The following is a 12,146-nucleotide window of genomic DNA, read 5'->3' as shown; positions in this document are numbered from 1 at the left end:
TGGGAACCCCTATTATAGATTTCTTGATTTAACCTCTTCCTCCCCTTGATTGAGGATTTGATTAGTTCTTCTTACCCCTTTTAGAGAGTAAAGGTTATAATTAGAGATAATAACTTATCATCCATTATTCTCTCTTCAATCATTGACTATTTTCCATCTATGAGAAGATGTGCCTTAGTCGAGTAGAGATTTGATCAACTTTAGTTACTTTTTATAAAGAAGGTTGACAATATGCCATTTATGGAGAGAATGGTTTTCAATCAATTATTCTCTCTTCAATCATTGACTAGATTTCCATTTTTAGGACTTGAGATGGGCTGCAATTGGATTATTTCCATAAACTACTAAGACTTGTGATCACATTTGAATTCAAATTTGAATTTGAATTTGACTTTAAAGTGGGTCCCACATGGGCCTTTCCATCATGCTAATGGATTTGCGAAAGCAAAACCCAAATGTTAAAGCCCATGCACATATTTAAGTGTATGGGGCAGCATCCAAATAGAAGGACCCACACTAAGGCCCATGGGCAAATTTGAGTTTATGGGAAGTATGGCCCATTTAGAAGCCCATGAAAATTTTAATCTCCACTCTCCAATAATGTTTCAGTTATATACCCACCCTTTTACATTGCATGTTTAGTTTTTGACACCAAGTTATGGCCTTATATGAACTGGAAGGAATGGTATTGAAACATAGTTGTAATAACATAGCAACACCCATGCAGGTAAAGTAGATAACAAAAACTAAAATCCATTTCCTTTCATTGTCCCCAAGAAAAATCTCTGTAAAGAACATGATACATCTTTACACATAGTCTAACTTTTAATTTCTATGTTTATGCCCACATTAATAGAACATTTACCATAACCATTCACTTACTAGTAGCTCTAAAAACAACCAAAAAAAAACAGAGGATCTATTATTTCAATAAGTTCTCATGGTGAAGAACCTCCTGTCTGGCTAACCCTCAAGGTTACCTAATGCAACTGGTTAGGTCTTAATATCTGGTGACTGCACGTAGGAAATTGATATCAGCTTCAACCTATACTTTTCAGCTCCGTCACTATCATTCACTTCAACTGCATTGCTGCTATTCAAATTTTCAGAGGAGAGCTTCGAGACAATAATCTTATCTGGTATAGACTGAGAGATAGCAATAAGTGACTCTCGGGCCAGCCCCTGAGAAACCTCCTTGCCAGGTACTTCGTTATCCATAAAATGATTGTTCTTCCTCGTGCAAAATTTACACTACATGATTCCATTGGAAAATTATCGGACTGATGCAGAAACATAGACATATCCAGTTTCAATGGACAGCGAATGGTAATATATACTTAAGAGGATAACATATTTATAAGGTTGGCAAAATAAACTCAGTATCATGCCATTCTTTTGTGAAATATTTTGTTTTTGCTGTACAAGTGAAGAAAATCTTAAATACATGAGCCAAAATGTCATTTTCATACTCAACCAAGGCATGACTTCCAGAGTTACATTTTGCAGCCAATAGAGAGACTATTCATTCATATATGCATCAGTTAATCATAATATCATTTTCTTCTTGATAAATGGCATTGGTATTGTATTACTATATCACGCACTTGAAAAAAAGTATCCGTATATCACGTACATAAAGTTTTTTTATCAATAACAGAACAGAAGTCTATATTATTAATAGATAACAAGATTACATACAAAACTCCAGGAAGAGATAAAATGACTTAACTCTCCCCCAGAGACCCAAAAGGAAATTACAAGATTGCCCAAAACAATTGACCCCTTCCCATCCCCTGCTTTGCCAAGTTATCAGCCAAGGCATTTGCAGTTCTCTTACCATTACTCTTAACCAGTTTAACAATAGCCGTGAGTCTCCTTCAATAATCAACTTTCGAATGTTCAGCTCCTTTGCCTTCCTTAAACCTACCAATAAAGCAAACAATTCAGCTCTAAGAACGTCACCCATCCCAATGGGACCAGAGTACAAATGCAACCACCTTCCCACTCTCATCTCTGAATACACCTCCAACACCTGAGGTTTCTGGGTTGCCTTCACTACTCCCATCAAACTTTAACCTTGTAAACCCTAGGGCTGGAGGTGACCACAAAGGACACACCAATGTCTGAGCCAGCACAAAGGATAATTGAATTCCAGCCATTGGTAAAATTAGCTACTGAAACTCCAGAAAATTGATGCAACACTCTAGCCCACTGGATTAAAGCCTACTCTATTCTGCTCATGCTCCTCACAAGTCACAAGTAGAACTTCTCCCTTGGAACACCCTTTAGTTCCTCTCTTTCCAAACCTTCCAACAGATTGCAAAAGGTAGCTGGTCCCATAAGATTTTCCCTTTAGCTGAAAGAAGAGAGGAGCTCAGCCATTGATTTTGTGTGTGTGTGTGTGTGTGTATGCGTGCGTGCGTGTATTAGGGGGGAGGGGGGTACCCATGGTTTGAATTTGATCCCACCCAGCAGACCAAACTATGAAAATGGTTTTAGTAGGCACCTTTGCTTGCTAAATCCAGTTCCACTTAAATATGGAGAACTCACCTATTAATGCCCTGTAACAAGAGTTGGTGGAGAAAGACCCTGAATGCTCCAGATAAGGAATCTTGGAAGAACCTGCTTCTCACCGCATGCCTGTTGTTTTTGTTTAAAAGATGGAGAATCAGCTAATCATCTCCTGCTTCAATTTGAGGAAACCAGGAAAATTTGGTACTTCTTTCTTAATTTGTTTGATCATAGCTGGGTTTTTCCAGAACATGTTGTGGAGCTTTAGCAGAAGAGGAAAGAGTTGGTGGCAATCTATTGCTCATGCTGTTTTATGGAGTGTGGGAAGAGAGAAATAACCGTGTGTTTAAGAACAGACTAGAAACAATTATCAAAAAAAAAAAAAACGACTAGAAACCAGGAGAAGCTTATTTCCATTATCCCCCACAGGTGCTTCTTTGGGCCACCGGTTCTGAGTATTTTAAAGGAATCTCGGTTTTTATTTTCCCATCACATCTCCTGATCTGCCCCTCATAGTTTGAGACTCGTTGAGATGGAGAGATAACTCTGTATTTTGATGGAAGTGCCTTTGGCAATCCGAGTGAAGCAGGCATTAGAGGTGTTCTCAGGAGGAATGGCAACATTTATTGGGCTTTCAGTGGACCAATTGGGGTTGCAACTTCAACTAAGGCAGAAATTTTAGCTGCTCTCACTGGCATCTGGCTAGCAAGAGATTTGGGTTTCTTCAATCAAAGGAGATTCTACTAACACTTTTAAAGGGTTAAAATAACCTGACAGCGGCCCCTGGAACTTAGCCCATTACCTGGATGAAGCTAGAGATTTGCTATCTTCTATGAAATGTAAACTTGTGCTGGACTCCTAGGGAGCTAAATACTGTAGGTGATGGCCTAGCTAAGGCTGGAGTTCACAAGGATTATCTCTATAGTGACAGTCCAATTACTGTGTAGTTCTTAGAGAGTCCTTCGAGGTTCCTTGTTGTACATCTTGTCATGTACTTCCTATCTTTTGAATGAATTCAGTTACTCTTTTTTCTCAAAAAACGACCCTGAATGCTCCAAGGTCCAGACCCTTGTGTCCCTTGATTGGGTGTTTAACTGGACATCCTCCAACCTTCTCAACAGCTCACCTGCCATCCCTACCTCCCAATGATTCAGATTCTGCCTGAACTTTCGTGCCCACAACCATTGAGTGCCAACCCAATCAACAGCATCCTTGACAGAAATATTTCTGTTTTCAGCTATTTGATAAAGGTTGGGAAACATTTTATTAGGAGGCATAGTCGTCAAGGCGTCACCTAGGCGCCTCGCCCAAATGCCTTGACTTTTAGCAACTAGGCGCCCACCTAGGCGCCTAGGCGACAAAAATGACAAGGCGGCACCTTGTATAATATCATTTATATTGCTGTATCTTATTAATGTATGTGTTAATACATTTTATTATATATATATATATATCGATTATACTTTGTTTTAATGTTTTACTATTGAAATTTAAAAGATCAAAGGGTTTTGAGAAGAGAAAAAGAAAGAAAGAAAGAAAGAAAAGAAAGAAGAAAGAAAGAATAGAATAATAAAGTTCTTTTTTCTATTCTCTCTCTAATTAAATAAAACAGAAATTCCACTCTTGTTTTTTTTCTATTTTACTTTCCTTCTTGAATATTTATCATATAAAGTTAACCTTCTTTAGCTGCTAATTAATATGAATTTGCTCTATTAAATACTTATTATAGTAGTATTATTTTTGAAAACAATGAAATTAATATATGTAAAAGATTTTTATCTTTTAGATGTGATGATTTGCCACATTTTTAGAGGAAATTTAATGTTCTTAATAAAGAGAATTGCTATTTTTTCAATTAACATACATGCTGAATGGTATATAAAACTAGGAAACTAGCCAAAAGTCAGTTTTTTAATTATAAAGTTTTTATTGCCTAGGCATCTAGGCGCCCCAGTGTCACCCAAAATCGCCTAGACGCCTTGAAAACTATGTTAGGAGGGTGGAACATCATTGCTGGTTTTAATAATAGGACACCACGAAGAGAGGTAGAATGGACTCCACCAGATGTTGGAAGGTGTAAATTAAACTTTGATGAATGTTTTCTTGGAAACGCTGGGAACTCAGGATTGGGAGTAGTAGTTACAGATTCAGCTGGCAATATAATTTTTAGCTTTTCAGGGCCAGATGGGTTTGGAAATTCTCTAAGGGAAGAGCTGTTGGCTTTAATCCAAGGCCTTAAACTATTAATTGAGCAAGGATTGTCAAACTTAGTAGTTGAGGGGACTGTCAAACAGTTATTTTGTGGATGCAATCTCAGGAATTAATTCCATGGCAATTTAGAGAGTTGGTGAGATTGGCTCACTCATTGGGTACCAACTTGAACATCTCATTCATTTGGGCACCCAGGAGTGCAAACAAGCTAGCTGACTCCCTGGTGAGGTTGGGGGTAGGTAAAGATAGTTTGGAATGGGGGTGCCGAGGTCCAGGCTGTAATCCATAAGAGGAATTTCTTTTTCTGTTTTTGGCCTTTTTGGCCTCTTTTGGTTCATTCTTAGGCTGCTCTATTTTAGTCCACCTGCCCTGTTTCGAGAAGTGTGGTTTTTGCTCTTTAATGAATTATTTCTTGCTGCTTATCAAAAAATTAAAATAAAATAAAAGTTGGGGTAAACATAATGCATGGACTCCCATCCCAGGTTTCAGCCTGTTTTGGAAAAATCCTGTTTTAGCTTCATGATCTCTTTCCACAAGCTTGATCCATAAGACTGAGATGGCATACGGGATTCCCATCCCATAGGCCATAGGAGAAGAACAGAATATGGAACACATGTAGAGCTTTTGGGATGAAATTTTCCACTTTTGGGCTCCAACCAATTTGCAGCATTGAAGATTCCTAGGTCATTTAGATTTCTTTATCCCACCTATTTAACCCCCATCCACATGGAGCCCAAATAGATGTAACCTACCCCCACTCACTCTAACCCAACCTACACTCACCCATTGGGAAACATTATGGGAGAGAGAATATGTGCATTTAGAGGGATGCCAATGGGCACCTATCGCCCAACCCATTCTCCACCCACTTTACCAAATGAGTTGTTAACTCATATACAACCTTCTAAGTAAATGTGTGGGTTCAGTGGGTTACATGGGTTGAGTCAGAAATTAGCATTTCTAGTTAGTAGTGCATGTTCTGTTGCTCTATTCTGCTCTAAGGCCATACCTTCTGTTAAAGAAAATTGTCAAGGCTTGTTTTTCATTATTTTTTAAGACTTGTAAGGTCGGGCTAACCTCTGGTTTTTGTAGCTCTTTGTGTAACTAATCTTATGCTTCAGTGCCATTGAACTACATCCTTGAATCCATTTTTAAACCTAGCATTTTGTCCAGTTTTCACATAATCATTTTGTTTTGCTGATTTTGGAGAATATAGTATCCCTGTGTGTCATAGATTTGCACTGTAATTGGCTTATTGACAGCACACCAGTCACCACCATACCCTCACCCCCACCCACCCACCAAAAAGAAAAAAGAAAAAAACAGTAGCCTACTGTGTAAGGGGGTCCTCTTTCATCACCTTAGTATATGTGCGTGAATGTGGGTTCTATAAGTGGAATGCCATGGCTAGCTTGCTTTTTTTTATCCAAATTTAGGAAACCCATCTTTTCACAAGTACTTCAGCATTAAGAATTTGCCTAAGGATTCAAGTTTTGTTCTCAGAGTGCATTTTGACCTGCTCTAAAACCAAAAGAAGAAAAAATGAAATTTCAGAAATCCCTACACAAGTAAAGAAAAAAGGTATCATCCTAGTTTTTTTGCAATATTTTCTTTCTTATCCTGTTTTAATTTCTATTTCTTTTAAATACTCAAGCAGAAAGGTTCCCTTGAAGGGGCTATAATTAAAATTTTTTATTGTCTTCCGGATACCCCCTGCCCGTTTACCCACTTTCCATGTAAAAATTCAGCCGACTGGAATAATAACAGAAATTCAGACATGCCATCCATAAGTGGTAACCAATCAGGTGGTATTTATCAAAATTCACATGGGTGGGTGGGGGTTGATTGGTCAAAGCTCTCTCGGTATCATGTCTTTCCGGCAGAACAGATTTTCTCTTAATCTATATATTCATCTGTTTTTCTTTGAAGTTTGAACACCAAGGGTAGGGAAGTAAATCTATTCTAGTTGAAAATGGTTATAGCAGTTATGCAAGGACCATGGAACTGGAATCGAATCACCGCCAGACCAGTTTGTATCTTCCGCTTGAAAAATCAAAGAGTCATTTCATACCAGTTAAATATCCCCGATGCCGGCAGAATCTTATAGCATGTATTTAGTCATGTGGAGAAAACAAGTTTTTTATTCGTGAATACTTAGCAGTTTTATAGTTCAAGTAACAATTTATGGATCTTCCATTTCTAACAGGCAAAAAACTGCAATTCTTCAACTGATGTCTGATTTGAATCATTCTAAGTTTTCTCGAGTATCAAGGATTTCGACACCAAAACCTCCAGTAAAACCCTAACGGGTCAAACACCTCCTACGATTCAAATCATCGAAAACCCTAGGTCAAACAAGATCGATCAAACACACAAATATCTGAAACATCGACAAATTAAAACAAAAGGAATTTCCTGAACAAAAACAAATAAATGGAGGAAAAACCCAAGTACCTGTTGATATTCGTACCTTGAAGGCTTTAAATGAAAAGTAGGGCTCGCGAGGACTGTTTGGTGGATGATTGCTCCACTACTAAATCTGGCAAAACATTGACCCAACCCGCGAATCAGATCTAACCCAACCCGATAAAACAGGGTTAGGGTCTCATATTTAACTATCTATCTTTGAAAATGACCCGACCCGAAAAAAAAAAAATAGATTGGATTGGGTCATGGGTCAACTTGGTGATCCGATTGTTAGGTCTAATTGAGACTATTTATGCATCTTAAGAAGTTTTCATTCTTTAATTTTTACTATTTAATCTTTACTCTTTGTTGTTTATTCTTTTGAATTGCTAAAAATCAAGTTTTTTTTTATTTTATATTTGGAATTTTAATGTTAATTCCTTTAATTTTATTATTTTTCATGTAATTTTTCTTTATTTTTTTACATTTCAATTATTTTTTGTGATGACCCGAATTGATCCATGGGTCAATTCTAACCTGAACCTTTAGGGTTAGGGTGTAGCATTTGACAACCCAACCCAAAATCAACCCAAGGTGTCTTGACCCAACCCGAACCCGACTCACTCAATTGCTAGGACTGTCCACTATCAATCCCGTCTCCCCTTATTGGATGCACCTCTACAAAAGCTAATCGCTTGTACATGTGGCCGATAACTTTAAGAATTAAGACAAAAATTAAAGACGTTACTAATCTGTTTTTTAGAAACATTGATCTATTTTTCCATGTAAAGAAACACACCAAATTTAGGTTGTATTTGGTTTCATGGGCATTTATCAGATAGAACCATTTATTTGATATTACCATCTCTTCTAGGACCGGTGTATATGATTGCACTTGCTATCCATTTGTCCGGCTTTGAATCCATTAATGCGATCAAAATTCAATCCATTTAGAGTTCACATCTCCGCCCCACAACGTCCCACAGCACATCTCCGTTGTGAGATGTTCCCAATTGATGGCGGGAATGTGCTGTGGGACGTTGTGGGGCGGAGATGTGAATTCATCCATTTATAATTAAATATCCTCAATTGAATTGGAAAACATTTAAATATTTACAATAATTACATTACATTCATGGTTTTGTATCGTGAATATCTCCCCAACAACATGAGGAGAAAGATACTTTCGATTGAAGGCTATAAACGCTGCTCGAATGAGCATTACCTTGATGGAAGCCAAACTCCTATAAAATTGGGAGTCGCCATAAAAGTAGGACATTGCATGAGATGTGTGGTATGAGATGATGTTGATAGGGCTTTGGAAGTCTTTTGTTAGCAGGTGATCCAGACTAAACAACTATTTTCTTAAATTGCCTAGGGTGTATATGGTCGCTAATTCTAGTCTGAATGCATGGTGCTTGGGTTGACATGTATTGTATACTTCTTTAGAGCTTCTTTTTCCATGCCTTTCCATGTATTTCCCCCTTCCCTTTTGTCTTAGAACCTGCCCTCTTCTCCCCCCCCCCCTTTTGTTTTTTGCTCTTATATTCTTTTTCCTCTCTACTTATTCTCCCCTTTCTATTCTTTCTTGCCCCCTTGGTTTTCTGTCGATTTAGTTCATAGTTTTCTACTCTATTTTCTAGAGGTGTAAAACTGGTCGTGCTGCCCACAACTCGGCATGACGGCATATGGGTCGTACTAGGCCTGGTACGATGGTCAAGGTCGTGTTGGGCCTGGGGTTCTAAGTGCACAGGCTGTGTCATGCCGCCCATGGCCTACATGTCAGCACAGCCTAGCCTATAGGCCTGTAGTAGGCTACGTTCGGCCCGCCCGATGAACTGACCATTGGGGGAGGTCCCAATGGCTAGTTTTAGTTTTTTGGGGGTTTTTTTTACAGAAATACCCCCAAATAACTATAAACAACTATATAGGGGGTATTTACGCATTTTGGTTTTGGGGGGAGAAATAATGACACAAATGCCCCTCAACAGCTATCTAACAACTAGTTTGGGGGTCGTTTTGGGTAAAGTGAAATAACTTTACAATATTTTTTGTATACTCAATAGTTGTATAGCATTTTTCAAATTATTGTAAATTTTGTTTTAATTTTATTTGGTATTTTTTAATAACGTAATTTTTTATTTTCAATTTGTAACTATATTGTATTTTTTATATTTTATTAATTTATTCAATTTTCCAATTTTCATATTTCATTCATCCAACCATTGTATGCTTTGTATCATTCAAATTTAAATGAAATAAAATTCCTATTTTTCTTCCAATTTATTATTCGCTTTGAGTCTTTGTCTCTTTAACTTCTTATTCGGTTAAGTATTTTTTTCATTCCTTTGTTAGATTTCTTATTTTTTCAAATAGTTCACAAAGGAAAGTTATATATTTTAGTTTTACTTAGAAAATAAATAAAAAATCAAAAATGTAAAAAAAAACCAGTCTGGCCCGGTTCGGCCCATGCCCAAGGCCCGACCTGTGGCCCAACCCAACACGACCTATAGCCTACCTGGCCCAGGAACACGACATAGCACGGCATGGGCCCACACGGGCTTGGGGCAGTGCCAGGATGACACTCCCCCCCAAATTATCCTTGGGGGTGGCAGCACGGCCCGCGGGCTGGCACGACCCAGCCTGCACTTTGCGTGGGACACAGGCAGGTCATGTCGTGCTGGCCCGTCACGGCCCGTTTTACACCTCTACTCTTTTCCCTCTCTATTCATTCTCCCCTCTTTCTTCATTTTTTACTTTTTTGTAGGTTTTTTCGATGGAAATATAGTTTGTTCTTGTAATTAGGGTTTTATAGTTGTTTTTTTCTTTAGGGTTATTCTTCCAATTTTTGTTCTTGCATGTTTGTTTTCTATTTTTTTCTAGGGTTCTTCCTCCGATTTTTTCTAACTTTTTTTTTTGTTTTTGTTTGTGAATTTCAGTTTTATTTTAGAAGATTGAATAGTTTTTACTTTTGTTTTTATGTTTTTTCTAACTTACTTTCTTGGTTTTTTGAACTCAATCTTCATGCTTCTACTAGTAGATATGGTCTCCAATTGAGTACCCTAATGGTCTATTGATTTTGATTAGCTCAGTTCTATCAAATTTGTTTGTTCTTACTTATTTTTTTGGTTTGTCTCCACGTTGATTGTCTACTAATTTTAACATTTTTTTCTTTTGTTATTATGTTTTTTTCTATTTTTTGTTTTTGTTTGTGAATTTCATTTTTGTTTCAAAATGTTGACTATTGAGTAGTTTTCTCTTTTGTTATTTTGTTTTTGGTTTGGTTTTTTGCTTGAATGGTGTATTTTAGAGTTTAGTTTCTATTATTCATTTTTCTTATTGGTTGTAAATTGGGGCGAGCTCTAGTGAGGGGTGGTATTTTTCTCTTTACTTTAAGTGTGGTGGTGATTTTTGTTAGACAATGTATGCCCTTAGCTCCAATGAGATTGATGTACACTAACTTTTATCTATTAATAATATCAGTACATTATTATTTAATGTTTGGATTGGTATGCTTTTGTGAATTATTCCTTAAATTGGAACCCTATGAGACTTGTATTAGTTTAGAAAATTCTCAACCATTGGATAAACTAGGGAAATTTATCCTACCAAAGTCGACATTGACGTGTTGTTGAATTAGTAGAGCAACTTGTGTTAGCTACTAGGGTTAGACCCCAATCACAACCAACAAATGTTTGTGAGAAGCATTAAACTTTAACCAATTTCCAATCATGCCCTAGACCTTGGACATAGATGGGTAAATTAGAATGTTGCACTTCACCCCATACTTGATTATGATATTACACTAGGTGTTAGACCGAACTGCATTTTTTATATGCCAACTAGTGAAATCCACTTAGGGTCAAATACTTGGGTATGTTGGATTAGTTTAAGATATTACCTGAGTGGGTGATCATAATGATAGGATCAACACCTTTGTTAGACAAAGTGAATATCGGGATTTTACACTCTCTCTCATGGAAACCTAAAACTACCCGTAGTGGATTTCAACTATATTTGGAATTGGTTTTGTAAAGCATATTTATACTTATATTATGTTATTTTGTGAAAAATGTTTGTAAAAGGTTTTAATTCCGGGATCCATCTAAGTAGAGGGTTACATTATGTAGTTAGGGAAGAGATCTTTCCCTATGAGTAGTGTTTTGATTATTTAGGGGTAAGAGGTTAAGGGCAAGAGACCGTTATAGGGCTTGTAAACTAATGGGTTTTATCTCATATTAGCCCATTATCCTTGGGCTTCATAGGATGACTAAAACCAATGATCACTTATACTTAAGTGTTGGGCCCAAACTAAGCCCAACTTGATTAGCTCAGGGGTTTACTACCATTGTGCAGTGAATTCAGCCTTTCTCTTTCTAGACATGGGCTGAACCTATATGAACTTATGCAAGACCTTTGTAGGTCCCACGCCATACAATATTCAGGCCTAAGAAGCCTTGCAACACTTATGTATGTGAATCACTAAAGAAAATGGGCCTCAACAACCCATTACTAGTAAGACTAGTTAATGATGCCACATGACGATATGGATCGAATATGGGTATGGAGCTCCATTCTATTAGAAGGATTAAGTCCTAATTCAAATCAGATTTGGATCAACACCTAATCTAATTAGAAGAGAGGTCTATATATAGGGTGAAGAGGTAGAGATCGGACTATGCATTCTCTATACTCTTTCTCTTCTCTCTTGCTCCCAAAACCCTAGTTCTAACCAGCCTTGGAGACTAGGGGTGGATTCGAGCCAATACAGTATGAGGCTCAAGCTCAATCTCGAGCTCAAGCTTGGTTTGAGCTAGAGACTTGAGCTTGAGTTCGGCTCAAGTCAAAAGTTCATAAGCTTGAGCTCGATTGTGAGTCAAATGCTTTATAAAAGTAAAAATATTATATATAATTTATTTTTTATTTGATATTTAAAAAATCAATAATTATAATAATTAGTTATTATTATATATGAAAATAAAATATTATATATGTATGTATGTATGTAGAAGATTGAT

General features: G+C 37.2%; 1 long non-coding RNA gene across 1 annotated transcript; it reads right to left on the bottom strand.

The window, feature by feature from the left end:
• Positions 1–737: 737 nt before the first annotated feature.
• LOC104606450 (uncharacterized) lies at positions 738–7,300 on the bottom strand. The gene is made up of 2 exons (XR_736769.3): positions 7,177–7,300; positions 738–1,251 (listed from the first exon to the last, which is right to left on the bottom strand). It is a non-coding gene; the product is annotated as an uncharacterized LOC104606450 (long non-coding RNA).
• Between the last annotated feature and the right edge of the window lie 4,846 nt (positions 7,301–12,146).

This window comes from Nelumbo nucifera, chromosome 6, assembly GCF_055504915.1.
Source record: "Nelumbo nucifera cultivar China Antique chromosome 6, China Antique-T2T, whole genome shotgun sequence".
NCBI classification, from domain to species: Eukaryota; Viridiplantae; Streptophyta; class Magnoliopsida; order Proteales; family Nelumbonaceae; genus Nelumbo; species Nelumbo nucifera.
The sequence above is the reverse complement of the archived record's forward strand: the minus strand, read 5'-3'. Positions and strand labels throughout refer to the sequence as shown.